Genomic DNA, 15,263 nt, shown 5'->3' on the forward strand with positions numbered 1-15,263 from the left:
CCTCTTTTTTTTTTTTTTCATGCAAGAGCAAGGTGACACCACCGTCACAGAAAGGTGATGGATTTCAAGCAATTAAGGGAACCTCTTCCTTTAGAGGCTGAGCTGGGCTGGAAAAGTCAGCGCTTTGTGCTCCTGCTCGGTTTCACCTGGTTTCCAAAGAGGCAGACGCCACAGCGAGAGCAATTCCTGTGCAGGGGCAGGGGATGATTGCTCCTTAAAAACTGTAAGACAAGTTGTCGAGCCCTGCCTTGCCGAGCAGGGTGCAGCCAGAGGATGACGGGGAGGCATTTCCCTCATGTCCCATCGCTGCCTGCTCCAAAATACCCACTGCTGAGGGTGCCAGTGACAGGCATCCCGCTCTGCCTTCATCCCTGCAGCCATCACGGGCTCCCATATACTTGAGTCTGGGTGAGAGTGATGCTTCCCACCAGCTGGGAACAGGACGTCTGACATAATGAATATGGGGAAACTAGTAGCTGAGATACTTCTTGGATTTAACAAAGTATTTGGCGGCCTAGAAAAGAGAAGTGGGAACTTGATTACAGTCTTCAAATATGCAAGAGGTAATTATGAAGAGGGCAGAAGTCAATTGCTCTCCATAGATACCAAGGGGACGACAAAAAGAATGAGCTCAATGTTTAACAACAGAGCTTAGCAGTAGGCATTTGGGGAAAAAATATATTCTTTCTAACTGTGAAGGTAATTACACATGAGGACGGGTTATCTACAGAGGGCTGAGTCTTTGAGTTTTAAGAGTAGATCGCACAAACATATGTCAGGAATCATCTTAGGACCTCCCAGACTGATATTTTTTGCTTGTGTGATTTTAAGGTTGCTGCCCCAGGTCTTGCCTTCACATCTCATGTAGACCTCCCAGACTGATATTTTTTGCTTTTGTGATTTTAAGGTTGCCCTGCCCCAGGTCTTGCCTTCACATCTCATGTCCCCAGGGACAAAGCTTGGCAAAGAGGATCTCTGTGTCTGGGGAGGGTTTTCCCTTGTCATCACCCATTTAGACACAGTCCTGGGAGCATTTTTTACATCATCGTAGGTGTCTCAGCCTCTCCATCCACTTCTCTTAGTTCATACATTGTCCCAGCCCATCCTCACTTTGCTGCTCAGGAGCTCCCTCTGCTCTGAACATCCCAGCTCCTTGCTCCTCTGCCTGTAGGAGCAGGCTTAGGTTTTATCTCAAGGTTTCTCTGTATGGACCTGCTCCTTACCAGACTAGGAGTGGACAGAGGAAAGCACTGAGCCTAGATCTTGTCTTAGTGAGGCCAGTGAGGACTATGCTTTTGATGTAAAGGAGCAGAGGATGGGGCATGGCATTTCCTAAGCATCAATTTAGCAGTGGCTTTGGCCACCCCAGTAAAAGTGTGAACATGATCCCACAGCTCTGCTTAACCATTAAGCATCAATTTAGCAGTGGCCTTGGCCACCCCAGTAAAAGTGTGAGGGTGAACATGATCCCACAGCTCTGCTTAACCAACTGATTTCAGCCCAGTATTAAACCAGGGATAGGAACAGTGAAAATATTCCCCCAATCAGGGTTTCATGGAGCAGCTGGGAACCCCCAGGGCTATGGCAACAACATCACTGAGAAAGAGCAAATACCAAGGAGTAACATCCAGCCAGATCAGGAAATCCCCAAGACGAGAATGACCGGAGGCTCAGAAAATGGTTGGGAAGCATCATAAATATGTTCTTATACCCCATTCTTCTACTCTTTTCTAGTCACCCACTTCTGGCAAACCTCAAACAGGATGGTGGGCTACATCGGGCTTTAGTCCATTTGAGCCAATATGTCCACTCATATCCTTCTGTCAAGAGAGGGGCTGAATGGGACTGAATAGGGCTCAGTAAATGAAAGGATTTATTCCTCTAAATGAGCTGGGCTTCCTCCCACAGGCCCCAGTGGGAGGCGGTTGCTTCAGCCTTCTGACAACGCGCTATCTTTGCTTAGTTGCCTTTCAGAGACAGTAGGATGTGGTTCACAGGTTCCCAGGCTGAAAACTCTGCAGGAAAAGAAAGTGAATGAGCTCTGCAATAATTTACTACTGTCCTTGGCCATTTTTAACCCAGCCGAAGAGCTGGCAGCTGGTATTCAGCAGTAGAGGCTCGGAAGACGAAGGCAGTGCTCTGCAGAGGGGAAGCAAGCAGAGCTGCAGCAGCGAGCACCAGTGAATCAGATAGGGGTGATGATGAGAGCTCGAATTTACAAGAAATAACAAGGGGGATACAACAGAAAGGTCATGAATATTTTCGCACTGAAAAAACCTCCATAGTTCAGGTTTTTATTTTTGGGATGTGAAAGAAAAGTTACATTCAAACAGAAAGGAAGAAAGTCAGTTCTACCTGCAATTTTATCTATACACAGCTGAGGAGATGAAGGTGTTCATCTGTGACTGCTTTATCTCTGGGTCCATCCATCCCCAGATGAAACATCATGTTCAGCAGTTTTCTCTATTCTTTCTCTCACTTGTGTGGTATGAAACAGTAACGTCATGGTTGGAATTAATGTCATTGGCAGGAGTTGGAATTTCTTTGCCATATTGCTGTAGAGCTATCCCAGGCAATTTATATAGGTCAGAAAATTAAAGGAACTATTTCAACAGAGAACTCTGCCAAGGAGAGGCTCCTGTGAGCTTGTACGAAGAAAGGGCACCCTCAGGTTGAGGAGCACCAGCAGCTCTGAGCTGCACCTGCCTGAGAGGGTCCTGTCTGTGTAGTCACTGCTGCAGTCACTCTTGTCACTATTATAGAAGTCTAATTATTGCTCCCATGCTTAGAGATGCCATGTAGACCTTTTATTGTTAAATATACAGAAAATCAATAATGGAAATATGTCAGCACTGTCCAACCCACAAAGCAGAACATGATTTGATGTGACTTCCTTATAGCTGGGATGGCCAAGAAACCAACAGCATGACTTGATGTGACTCCCTTACAGCTGGGATGGCCAAGACACCAACAGCAACGTGGTGGGTGTGCTGAGCTTCCTTGCAGTGGCTGGCCACAGCCAGGCAACACGTAATGGTGGGTACACACAGCCACCACCCACTGTGGCAGGAGTGGAGCTCAGAAAGTAATTTTCATTGAAGTGTTGGTCATACCTCTTCATCAAATATGGCCAGGTCCACCATAGCTTCATGGCTTCACGCAGGGGAAAGCCAAGCCTGTGGAAAGCTGTTTCCAGCCTCTGTGTTGTGGCCTCCCACCCTGGGCAGCAGATGCATCAGGAGAAAGCCACAGCTTCAAGCCATAAACCCAGAGCAAATCTCAGCACGGCAGTTGTGCGGACACAAGCAGGGTGAGCATTTGACAGAGAAAGAGACAAGGAGCTGTTGAAAAACAGCAGCAAGTTCAGTTCTCCTTCAGCTCAGGCCAAATCTGCTCCTGTGGAACAGAGCTAAATCACAGTCAGACACCGTGCTGTGTCCAGTGCTTTAAAAGTGCCTGGGTTTAACATGTGTTTATGCCCAAGTTTGACCTAAAGGATATAAAATGGCGAGTCTGGAGACTTTGCCTTAAGGTAGTCATTTGCAAATGAGCCCAAGTTGTTACCCATGGCTGAAAGTTGTTGCTGGTGTTTAGATTGTCATTTATAGGGAAGGATTTAAGCTATGAAATCACCTTTTTTGGTTGTTTTGGGTTTGTTTTTTTTTGTTTATAGGACAACCTCAACAAGCAAAACCAAAAATTCTTCAACAATGCTGCTAGTTTATTTTCAGTTCTTACCATCACAGCACTGCAAAGCTGTGGCAAAGAGCTCACTGTGTGCCTGAGAGTTTGGAAACCCGTGATGGACTTTCCCAGGTGTCCTGGTTTCAGCTGGGATAGAGTTAATTTTCTTTTCAGTAGCTGCTCCGTTTTGGGTTTACTATGAGAATAATGATAACACATGTTGTTTTAGTTGTTGCTGAGTAGTGTTAATATTAAGTCAAGTCCCACAGAAGCCAAGAGGGAGCACAGACAGGACAAGCTGGCCAAAGGAATATGCCGTACCATCGACATCATGCTCAGTACATAAATGGGGCTTGGCTGGGGGCAGGAACCCACGATCATTGTTTGGGATGGGATGGGCAATCGGGTGGTGAGAGTGCTTTGTGTTGTATCACTTTATTTGGTATATTCTTTTACCATTATTATTACTATCATTGTTATTTTCCTTTTCCATCATTGTTTTATTAAACTGTCTTCATTTCAACCCGTGAGGTTTTCTTCCTTTCCTGGCATAGCCAGGTACCACCCTCACCCCACACCCTGAAAAAAGAACTGCCACTGGGAAAAGAAACTGTTTTTTCTGTTTTTTTCTTCTTACTTCTCGCTATCTCTTTTTTTTTCTGACAGAAAACAAGACTTTAGCAAATGTCCCACAAACAACTTCTGCTCATCTCAGCTCTTTTTCTTCCTCACACAGGGCCCGAGGCTGCTCAGGACAGCGATCACAGAGGGTTTCCTCCTCAAACAAAGCTCTCAGCAGCTAAAAGGTAGAGAACTAGGAATATAGGCACAATGGAGATTTTGCTTATTTTTTTTGGCACCCAAAAAGTTCTTTTTGTAGTTCCAGTAGAAATGCTTTTCTCCTATCTCCTTATTGATTATCACTGGAGGACTGAGGGATACCAGAACCAGAGCCACGCTCACCTGGTCAACATCACACTCTTGTCATCCAATCATGGATAGAAATGTCCATCAGACAGACTTTGGTGCCAGAAATCCAATAGGACTTGCTTTCTCTTTGCTGAAAATTGGAATATAAGTTATACCCCTTCATAGCCAGATTTTTTAAGGTGTGCCTGTGAAGGTGCATCTTCATCCATTAGCTTCTTTGTGCCCTTTGCACCTAACTAACATGTATTTCAGGGAAGTTTTCTATTCTGATATTATTTTAAAGCAAAAAGGGTCTTGGCAGGGCAGGCAGTATAAAAAAATTATGGTGTATTAATGAAGAGTGGGAGGGAAGGTCATTCACCTGCTATTTGTAGCACAACACCTGATAAGAGGTCATTAGTCATTCAAAGCCACTGAATGACTTTAATTAAAATTTGAGCTTTGAGAGCTGGGTACAGTCTGCTGAACAGCCTTTCAGGGCAAAACGACAGAGAGAGGGAGGGAAGGAGTGTGGGAGTTGACCAAAATGGCAATGAGCTTAATTAAAGCCAGGAGGAGCGCTGGCAAACTCTCATTTTCAGGCTCCCCAGGTTGGGTTTTTATCCTGATGTTCCAGACTTGCATCTTCCTCTGGTCCACCTGGCACAACAGCCATGGCTCTGGACACTATGGGCTTCGGGGGACACATTCCTGGGCTCTTCCCCGTGGGACTGTGTAATTCAACAGTCTGTGCAAAACACTTTTTTTTTCCCCCCCTTAAATATTTTGTATTTTTTAAAGTAATATATATTATTAAATGATTTTTTATCTGGAGATTTTATGCTCAGTCCCCAGCCCAGGACAGAGCTGGGAGGTACAATTGAGCCTTTCACTGGGGAAAATAAAGACAGGAGAACAGGAGCGTGCGCCTGGGATGCTCAAGGTCAGACTTCACAGAGGTGTTGAAGTTTCCTGGCATTTTTCCCCTCGCTGTCCACATAATCCTGCCTGGTGGCCATACAGCAACCAGTCCTCCCTGCACCGGGTCCAGGATGGTGACACAGGGCAGGCAGAATCTGTGCCAAGGCAAAAGGGCAGCTGGTGCTGTAAAAGGGGAAAAAAACTTCCAAAGAACTAGAACCACATTTGCATTTAAAGAGAAGGAAATCGGCTTCTGAAAGGAAGAAGACAGTTCTGCATTGTCGAAGGGTAAATTTGGGGCTTCCCCGCCGCAGCTTCTCTCCCCAGGGTTGTATCTCCAGCACCTCTGGATGCACTGGGGTGCTGAGACCTGTTGATAGAAGTGCTCTGAACAGCTGCCAGGCAGACACCGCCGCGCCAGGCTGCGGGGATAAAGGAGGGGGTTTGTCCCCTGCTATGTGGTATGGGCAACATATCATAATTAGGTAATGAGAGCTTGCTGCCAGCCTGGGGCACTGCCACAGGACTGGGATGTGTTTATTTCCTAGGACAGGAGAGATTTCTACGTGTTTCTTTTTAAATATTTCTCCTTTTTTGTGTGTGTGTGTGTGTGTGACAAATGAACCTGGAAGGCACACTGTGAACCTGAACTTTGGGTGGAGGCTGCACAGCACGACACACACCACCGACTGTTGTCCCCTCCCTGCCATGGGTCACTGGTGTGCTGGAGAGCTTTCCAGGGATATCATTCATGCACCAACGAGTGTTGGGACTCACCCTTGCTGGCATCGATACATGCCAAATCAGACAAAGGGGCCCCATCTCTTGTCCCACCGCCCATGTTGGTACCAGGAGACAGACCTGAGAGCCAGGTACGGTGCACGTCCTCCCTCCTCCTGCCACCAGCTGCCCAGGCTCATCCCCAGCTAAAAGCTGCATACAGACCACCAAGGAAGAGCTTGTTGGCATGGTGTATCCTCTCCTGGTAAGGCCATGCCACTGGAGACATCGCATCAGACCTTTTCATGTACCAATTTGGTATTTTCCTTGCCAGCAGAGTTATATCATCTCTACTAACAATGTTGCTAGGCTGACAAAACACTATCTGAAACAAAAGTTTTCTTGGCTCAGCTTTCCATCAGGAGGTGCGATGGCTTTTTGCTCTCCAGCCAGCATATCTCCACCAGAAACACGTTGCACTATAGACCAAGCCCTACTGCTATTGCAGAAAGCAGCCAACTTAGGCCAGTGCCTAACTTTCCATCTGGTTGTTATTAGTCTGGATCTTCATGCTCTCGAGCTGGAGAATGAAATCTATGACCTTGATCAACTTTCTTTTCATTTTGCTTCAGGATTTTGTTATTCTTGTTGGTCAGGGGAAAAGTTTTGGGACAGTTTCTCAAAGGCCACTTCAAATACAGAGCTTCAGGTTGCCAATGTAGGGAAAGCAAGGGACAGTTATAGAAAAATGTATGTCCAAGTCTCTATGCAGAGTTAAGATCCCCCCTGCATCATATTCATCAAATATCTGACCCTTGACTGGTTGAGGGAATGAATTCTGAAACTTGAGCTCATTTCTACTTTGATCATTTTTTTCCTTAATGATGTGAGCTACTGGACCTTCTCTCTCCATAAAAGAACACCTTTCTTTAGCCTGCTCTGATGGACTAACATATAATGCATTTATTTCTGGCACACACATTTATTGGCATGTTGACATCTTTTTTAATATTCTTCCCACCTCAGGCCACTCCATCAATCCGCAGTCCTTAAGCAGAGACTTCTCAATGCACCACAAAAGAGAAATCAGGCTAATTTTCTTTTTCAATACCTAAAAGGGGGCCATCTCTTCCAGGTTTCCTCAGCCCCGTACAAAGGTTTATGCCAAGCCAATCTGAATTCTCTTTCAAAACTCAAACTGTGTTTAATGGGAAAGGTATGATTTCATAAGCAGATCTGTGCAAGACTGATGCTGTGCAGACAAAATCCTATAATGATTAACATGTGGCACCTTGGTCCAATTCTCTCAGCTATGCGCTTACATTGCACTGAGAACTGCTTAACCAGTTTGCTTGCTTGGTGCAATTTAATTAAAGAAACCAGGATAGCCAGAAACCCACTGTAATCGTCACATGCTTTTATTGACACCAGGATCTCTAATTTTTCACAATGTCTTTCTAATGTTTTTGGTAAGGAGAGAGTCTAGAAGCCTCATCCCGAGGTCTCTGCAAATCCCTTTCAGATGTGGCTGGGAGGGGAGATGGGAGCCAGGCTGCCTGGCTTGGCCTCCCACTGGCTGGGCTGACCTCTCTTATCAACCCTCACCCAGCCCAACACTGGCAAACACACTGAGCTCCACACATGAGCCCAAACCCCTGCTTTCTTCCATGAAATGTGGGTGCTGGGTCAGCCAAGGCTCCTACCGGAGCTTCACCGAGAAGGAAGGGGCATCTGAGGCACTGGCTGTGTCCTTTGGTAGCCCCAAGGCTGTTGAGGAGGTGGCTTAGAGGAGTGCCAAGGAGGGCTTTGGGGACCACCACAGCTCTAGGGGTCTTCTCGTCCATGTCCTCCAGCTCTCCTGCTCCATTGAATGCACCGGCAGGCAGAGAAATGCTCCACATCAGGATCATGACTTCAGCTTCTCTCATGGCTTTCCCCAAAAGCTGCTGTTTGACACCAGCACCCTCTGAGTGAGGCCCTAAATCTGTACATGCCTCGGGAAGGTTAAACAACCTACAGCAGGGACTTTTTCACCCGCTCAGCTCATTCAAACACAACAGTGAAATAAAATCCGTGGCTTCCATGTAGAATTTCTTGCTGCCATCAAGAGTGCTGTATTGAATTAAAGATATCTGACTTATTAATAAAGGCAAATAATGACAAGTGGATCTTATTATTTTATTGGACTAGAATTAAATATTTGACCAATATAGAAGCTATTTCTAACTGATTTTTCCCTTTCCTCCTCAGTCTGTTTCTTTTAAAGTACATATACACGTGTGGTTTCGGTGTTTGTTTTTGCTTAAATTGTGCTTTCTGCCAGGTTGTCTGGGGGTTAGGACAGAAGGAATTTATTAAGAACCATACTTTTTTTATGTCAGTGATTACCAGCCCTATATTGAACCAGCCTTCAATGGCACTTGGGTATTCTTTGCTCTACTACTATCACCTACCACCATCACCATGTGGACCTATCTTCCTAGGTAACACGTAGGAGACATGTAGGGGACACGGAGAGGCTGTGGCATCCAAAGCCCTTTTGTTTCTGTCAAAGCTCTGCTCAAACACCCTGTGAGAACAGCAGTATTCCTGAATTAATGGTGCCGAAGGCTCCAGCTGCTCTGCCTGATTCTTTTGGGTCTTTAACTTGTGTGCAAATGTGAGAATCCTAGAGACCCACTGCTTCCAGACACTTCTGAAAAAGAACAGTTTAATGGGAAATGCTGGAATTAGACAAGATTCAGAGCTGTTGGGCAAATTCTGCTTTTATTCATCAAAACTTTACAGCTCTGCTTGATTCGTCATTGCCAGTGTAGCAGGAGGAAGGGCATTCCCAGCTAGTTCCCAAAAGAAGCTGTGTGCTGATTATGGAAAGAGCCACAAAAGCAGTAGGTCAGTATAAAAGAAAATCTTTTCCTTAGAAAGACTTGCCCACGCCTCGGGCAAGTTAGCCACTGGCAAGATCTGAGCATCATGTACTTCCCCAGGCATTTGGACACTTGGACCCAGTTTCTGAGAAAGAAGAAAAGCATGCAAAGAAAAAGTCATTTGCTATGCTCTTTTGATGCCTGCTTCAGTCACTCCTGCTACTAGCGTTAGCTTTGCAAGGTGCTCAGAGGGGGATGTCAAATCAGGGCTTTGCTCTTGTTTCCCCATGGGAAGGAAGCGGTGATGACACTTGCGTGGCAGCAAGAGTGAACTATAAGGAGCACCAGCCTGCCACTGGCACGTGAGAAGGCAAGTCCAAATGTTTCACGAACACCACACTCCTACAGCATCACCCGTGACACGAGGGCAAACCTTACTGATGGCCCCGGACACACCAACCTGGCTCCAGGACTGACACACTAAGCCAGCAGCACCCACTGCCCCATCCTCTCCCAGCCCCTCACCACTTTGACGAGGACCCCGCTCTGTTGGAGCCCCGATGGATGCTCCACTCCACTCTACCATCCCTCACCAGTTTCTTTCTCCCTTTCCTCAGGATATTTCCTGAGGCAAACACCATCACGCTGAGAAATAGTGGAGAATCAGAAGAATGGATTAGGAATCGGTTATCATTGCTAAAGACAATAAAGGCAAAGCAGCAATCAGTTATCAGCCCTAATTAAAGGAAAACAACCCATATTGATCTAAAGGTGAGATCTGTGGGGAGCAATGCACGGGTTGCAAATTGGTTGCGGTTTCTTGTTGGTGCCTTGGAGGATGGCAATGAAACTCCCAGCAAAGTGTCTTTTCCTTTTCTGTCACTTTTATTTTTTTTCCCCCCACATATGCTGATGCCGGGGGTTTCACACTCGGGCTTATCATTTCCTAGCAAGAGATTGAGCAAGCTCAGCCCCGCGTGGCTGTCACTGGCAAGCAGGAAAGTCACCGAAAGGGAATCGAGGTTTTTTGCAGAGCCGTGCCGAGCGGATGGGAGCAGCAGAGTCATGTCAGCACCCGGAGACACTGCACAGGAGGACAGCAAAAGGATGTGAGAAAAGAGGGCAAGCGATGAAGGAAGGGAATTCAGGGGAAAAAGCCATGACTTTGGGTCTCTGAAACACCCAGTGTCACCATGGCAATTACAGGAGTTGATTTGAACAGCAGGACTGGTTGCTGCTCCCCAGGGACAGGAGGAAAACGAGAGGCAGGGGAGTCTGAAGCATTTTCAGGGGCTGAGCTTTAGTGCCTAGCACTGCACACGTGTTTTACAGGACAGTTGCTTTGAATTAATTCTGTATGGACTGCTGTCAGTGATGGTTTCAAGTCTGTGTATATAGCTGCTCACACATGTGTTTGCTCTCCACGTTCATTGAATGAGGGGCACAGGGCGGCTACAGGTTAATGGATTTTCAAGCTGAAGTGTTTACCAGTAGCATTCAGGACATGGAAATTTGGGCCAGAAACCTTATCAGAGACAAACCATCCAGTGGCGTCCTTCAGTGGAAGCCCAAGTATTAGCTCCTTAATTTGTTTACCCTGAGATAAATCCAGAGCAACGCATTGATGTGCAGGCAATTAATTGGGATGTGCCCCAGTACAAGGACAATACTCAATAATAAACCTCTTTAGGAACGTCCTTCTGAATGATCTGCTGACTACCTGCCAAGTTTAATACCTAAAACCGCAATGACCCTGAACCTCACGTAGTCCCAGAGATTTTCCTGAATATAGAGGAAATGGATGAGGGTTGAGGACCTTCCTACCTGGCTGGATTGGTTGTGGGACTCACATCTGAGGAGAGGGGACCACAGCATCATAAGACATGGCTGATAGCTTCTTAGCAAATCTAAAATGACCCTGGGATTTTAAAAGCCCACAAGATGGGGGAAAGTGAGGACGTGGCTACACTGTGAGCTGTGCTGAAAGAAGTCCTTATGGCCTTAATGAAAGTGTGGGATGAACCAAAGGATCCCAGCAAAGAGGAACATTAGGGAGCAGCTGATCTCTCCCTACAGCACCAAGCTGCTAGGTGCAGAGCAAGCCCCAGGAGATGCCTCCCTTCAGCTGTAATTGCCCTGTTTATAGCAGATCGTAAATGGATCTAACCCATTCTTTGTGTGGCTGGTTTTTGCACATCCCCTTATCCTTCCTGCTTCTAAGCTGGTTTGGGATACATGCAGTCTCTGGAATCAACTCTTACCTAAATAGTTGAAAACTGTCTTTGAGGTGAGGAGCAAGACACTGTACGGGGACCTTGAAAACAGAGTTGCTTGTCAGGAGCAGCTGCTTTGCAGAACATATTTTTTGGCTTTGAGGGTGGCCCGCTTAGCCAACCCTGACTATTTCACCATGTTGCAGAGGCTGTCCTGGTATTAATTCACCTCAAAGAACAGGTTGAAGTCATTAAAATATTTTGCAGGTGGTTCCTTGAATTCATGGTGCAGCTGGATCCAGCCAAAAGAAAGGGGGAGAAAAGGGGAGGGGGAGAAGAAAAGGAGGAGAAGAGGCAAGTTCTGATGAAACACAAATTAACATAACTCATAGAAGGGAAAGAAAATCTGTTTTCAATCTCTACAACAAAGCCAAGCAACACATCAAGCTAGAAAGGAGAAATGTCAGCCAGGCAGTGCTGGGGATTTTATTGCTTTAGCACAAGTGCTTCTCCATGGTCCCAGGAGTGCCCAGGTGCTACCGCAGTGGCTGGACCTCCTGAGCACAGCTCTGGGCATGCAGGGACATGGGGGGGCTTCCCAAAAAAGCTCCTGCTCCCATAAGGGTCCAGGCTCAAGCTTTGATTTAACGCCTTGGCACAAATCACAGTTGTTTATATCTTGCGTGTTGGCCTCAGTCTCTCTTCTGCATGGACACTCTCCAGGTACCACATCATTTCTTGCCCTTAGAGCTGGATTCACTTTTTTTCAGGGGGTGCTGGCCAGGGCTAAGATGGGCAGCCAGTGGGGTGCTCACCAGGGAGACCCCAGACCTGGCACCTCCATGAGCTCTGCCGGTGGGCAGATCACTCACAACCTGCTTTGGCATCCCCTGAATTCATCAGTGCCTCCCGATGTTCGTGGGCATCAAAGTCCTTGGTCTTTCCTTGGGGAGAACAAGGCATTTTAGCATAAACACCATCATAATGGAGAGCTGTACTGGGTCTGACTGGGAGGAGGTAGCTTCCCTATGGTGTTGTGCCTTGGATTTGTGGTTAAATCAGCGTTGATTACGCAGCGATGTTTTTGCTATGGGTTAGCAGTGCTCGCACAGCACCAGGGCCATGAGCAGGCTGAGGGTGGACAAGAGGTTGGGAGGGGACACAGCCAGGGCAGCTGACCCAAACAGACCACAAGCATATCCCACACCATATGATGTCGAGCTAAGCAATAAAAGTTCAGGGAAAGAAGGAGGAAGGGGAGATGTTTGTGGTTAGGGCATTTGTCAGCTCAAACAACCATCTCATGTGCTGAGGTCCTGCTTCCCAGGAAGTGGCTGCCTATCTGCCTGATGATGGGAAGTGGAGGATTAATTCCTCTTTCTGCTTTGCTTGCAAGTGCAACTTTTACTTTCTGTGTTAAGCTGTCATCATATTGAGCCACCCGTCTTCTCGCCTTCCTTCTATTTTCTGCCCATCCTTTGGGAGAGGGAACTGAGTGAGCAGCTGGGTGGGCTTTTGGCTGATGGCCAGGGTCAATCCACCACAAGAGCTCACTGATATGTCAAGTTTCACCACCATGTTCATTCCACAAGGAGAGAAAAGTTTGGAAAATCAGGTAAAATAGGAAAAAAAAACCAACACGAAACAAAACAAACCGAAACAAAAAAGCAAAAAACCACCAATCTGGCAGTTGTTCAGCACTGGTCACTGATGGCTTTGTGGTGTGCACCTGTCAGCTGTGTCCCAGGTCAAACCACGGCTACTTGTTTCTGTGGGAGAGCAGTGTGGTCTGTGGGCAGGATAACTTTTTGGTTCTTCGAAGCCAATCTGCAGCAACATGAGTGCAGGTGCTGGGATGAGCAGTAGACGGTCGCCTTTTCTGGCTGCACCTCTCACTTTGGTCAAGACCTGACAGCAGAAATGGTGGCAGTTACTGCCCTGGCTTACCTGTCATAAGGCCTGTTTGTGCCATCACCTCTTCTCTTCCCTGTCTTTGGAAGGGCATGTTGCACATTTGTTCCTAAGACAGACTGTGATCAAACAGATGAGCTTGGAAAAATTACCGTAAGATAAATGGAGAAGCACCTCTGAGCTAGGATATCATCTCATTTGGGGGAAAAAAAAAAAGAAAAAAAAATATTTGAAAAATCACATGCTCAGTTCTTTCAGGATAAATGTTTGTTCTGAAGAGGCTAATGTCCATCCAAGCTCCCTGGCAGTATCACTGCTGGGAAGGGCTGTGCTGAGCTAACGCCAGGTTGGAGTTTGGCATTACGTCTCTTCACACCACCATGAGCTTTTGGTGGTGGCAAATGCCTGCGGCTGACAACAGCAGTGAGAGGAGATGGGAAAGACAGAGGGGATGGCCAGGGACCAGACACTTCCCTTCCCCTCCCTCAGCAGTTACCCACAGGCCCGTGACTTTGAGGCAGCTGCAATCTTTTTACAAAACCTGGTTCAGATGGGGTGCACCTTTGCAGTGAAAGCATGAGGAGGACCTTCTGCCCGGCACGAGCCACCAACACCAGAGCATGGGACGAGAAGGGCCAGGGTGAGCCGGAGGACTTCAGATTCTTCACTGAGATGTTGGCAGAGCATTTCAGGGGAGGCAGGATGAGCAGCAGGACGGGAGAGAGGCCAGGGCTTCCTAGCAGAGAGCCTGGAGGGTGAGGCTGATGGCCCAAGAGACGTGCCCCGTAACATGCCTGGAAACTGCATTTCTATTAATAATCCCATTGTTTCAGCAGACCATCAACCTAGAGAGACTGCACTGAATCAGCGTTTTCTTTCCTTTTTTTTTTTCCCTTTCTTGGTTTGGTGACCCCGATTGCACAATCAGAGTGCAATCAGAGAAACGAAAGAGGGCAGAAAGCAGGGTGGGGACAGCAAGCACACGCAAAGCCACCTCTGACGTCTGTGGCACGGCCGAGACCCTCGGTGACACCTTCCCGGGGAGGTCCACCCCCTGTTTGCAGAGCCTGACAGCCAGATGGGAGCATGCCGTGACTCCGCTGCTCACGCAGAGTTGCACCGGGCTACGTCGACTAGAAATTAAGGGGGAAATTGAGTTTAAGCGGCTGGGTAGGCAGCTGGCGGGCAAAGTTGGGTGGGATCATGACTTTGCTGTTGACCTCCTGAAAATAGCTAAATTGGAGAACTGGATTTTGAACCCTGAAGGAGTGCAGATCCATCAGAATTGAGGCTCTCCAGCCCTGCTTTTTCATCCATGCCACCTGGGCCATTGAGAATGGCAAAACATACCCCTCAGCTTCTTTCTCAGGGGAGGAGGGCACCAAGATCTCACTGCGCTTTTTGCCTTTTAGAAGGGCTTTTGAAAACTACAGCTGCCACCTTCTTACTTCTGCAGTAAACTGGATTTACCTGCAAGTGTTGTTAAATGCCTCTCTGCTGCAAATCTGCTCTCTGTGTGCACCTGAATCACATCCATCCCTATAAACATCCACTTGGAAACACACATGCATCATGCCCAGCTCATCACCTGGCCCAGCAACAGTAGATGGCTTCAGGCTTGCACAGAGTGGTCAGCTGAACCATGCAAACCATTAGAAAGGGGCTGGATACAAACCCTCAGCCCAGTGTGGAAGTGATGCCATGAAGGGAGAGGATGCACAGGTAGTTACTATGGCTCAGCTGATCTGCAGAAACCTCTCGAGCCACCCTAATTTAAGGGGGTATCTGAGCCCTTCAAAATGAAGCAAATTATCTCAATTCCTAGTCAGTGTGTAGCAGAATATATGATAACAGAGGACCTCTCTTCCTCCCTGCTGGTGCCAAACCAGGTCACAGCTGCACAAGCACATTTGAAAGGAGAACGCAGAAGTGGATTTAAAAATCCCCACATCTCGTTGGCTTAAGCCTCTAAGAGATGTGTACGTCAGGTGCAGAAGAGAGCCCTTCATTCAGCACTGGGCTGTCACGGTGTGGATTT

This window comes from Calidris pugnax, unplaced genomic scaffold, assembly GCF_001431845.1.
Source record: "Calidris pugnax isolate Ruff unplaced genomic scaffold, ASM143184v1 scaffold21, whole genome shotgun sequence".
Classification (NCBI taxonomy): domain Eukaryota; kingdom Metazoa; phylum Chordata; class Aves; order Charadriiformes; family Scolopacidae; genus Calidris; species Calidris pugnax.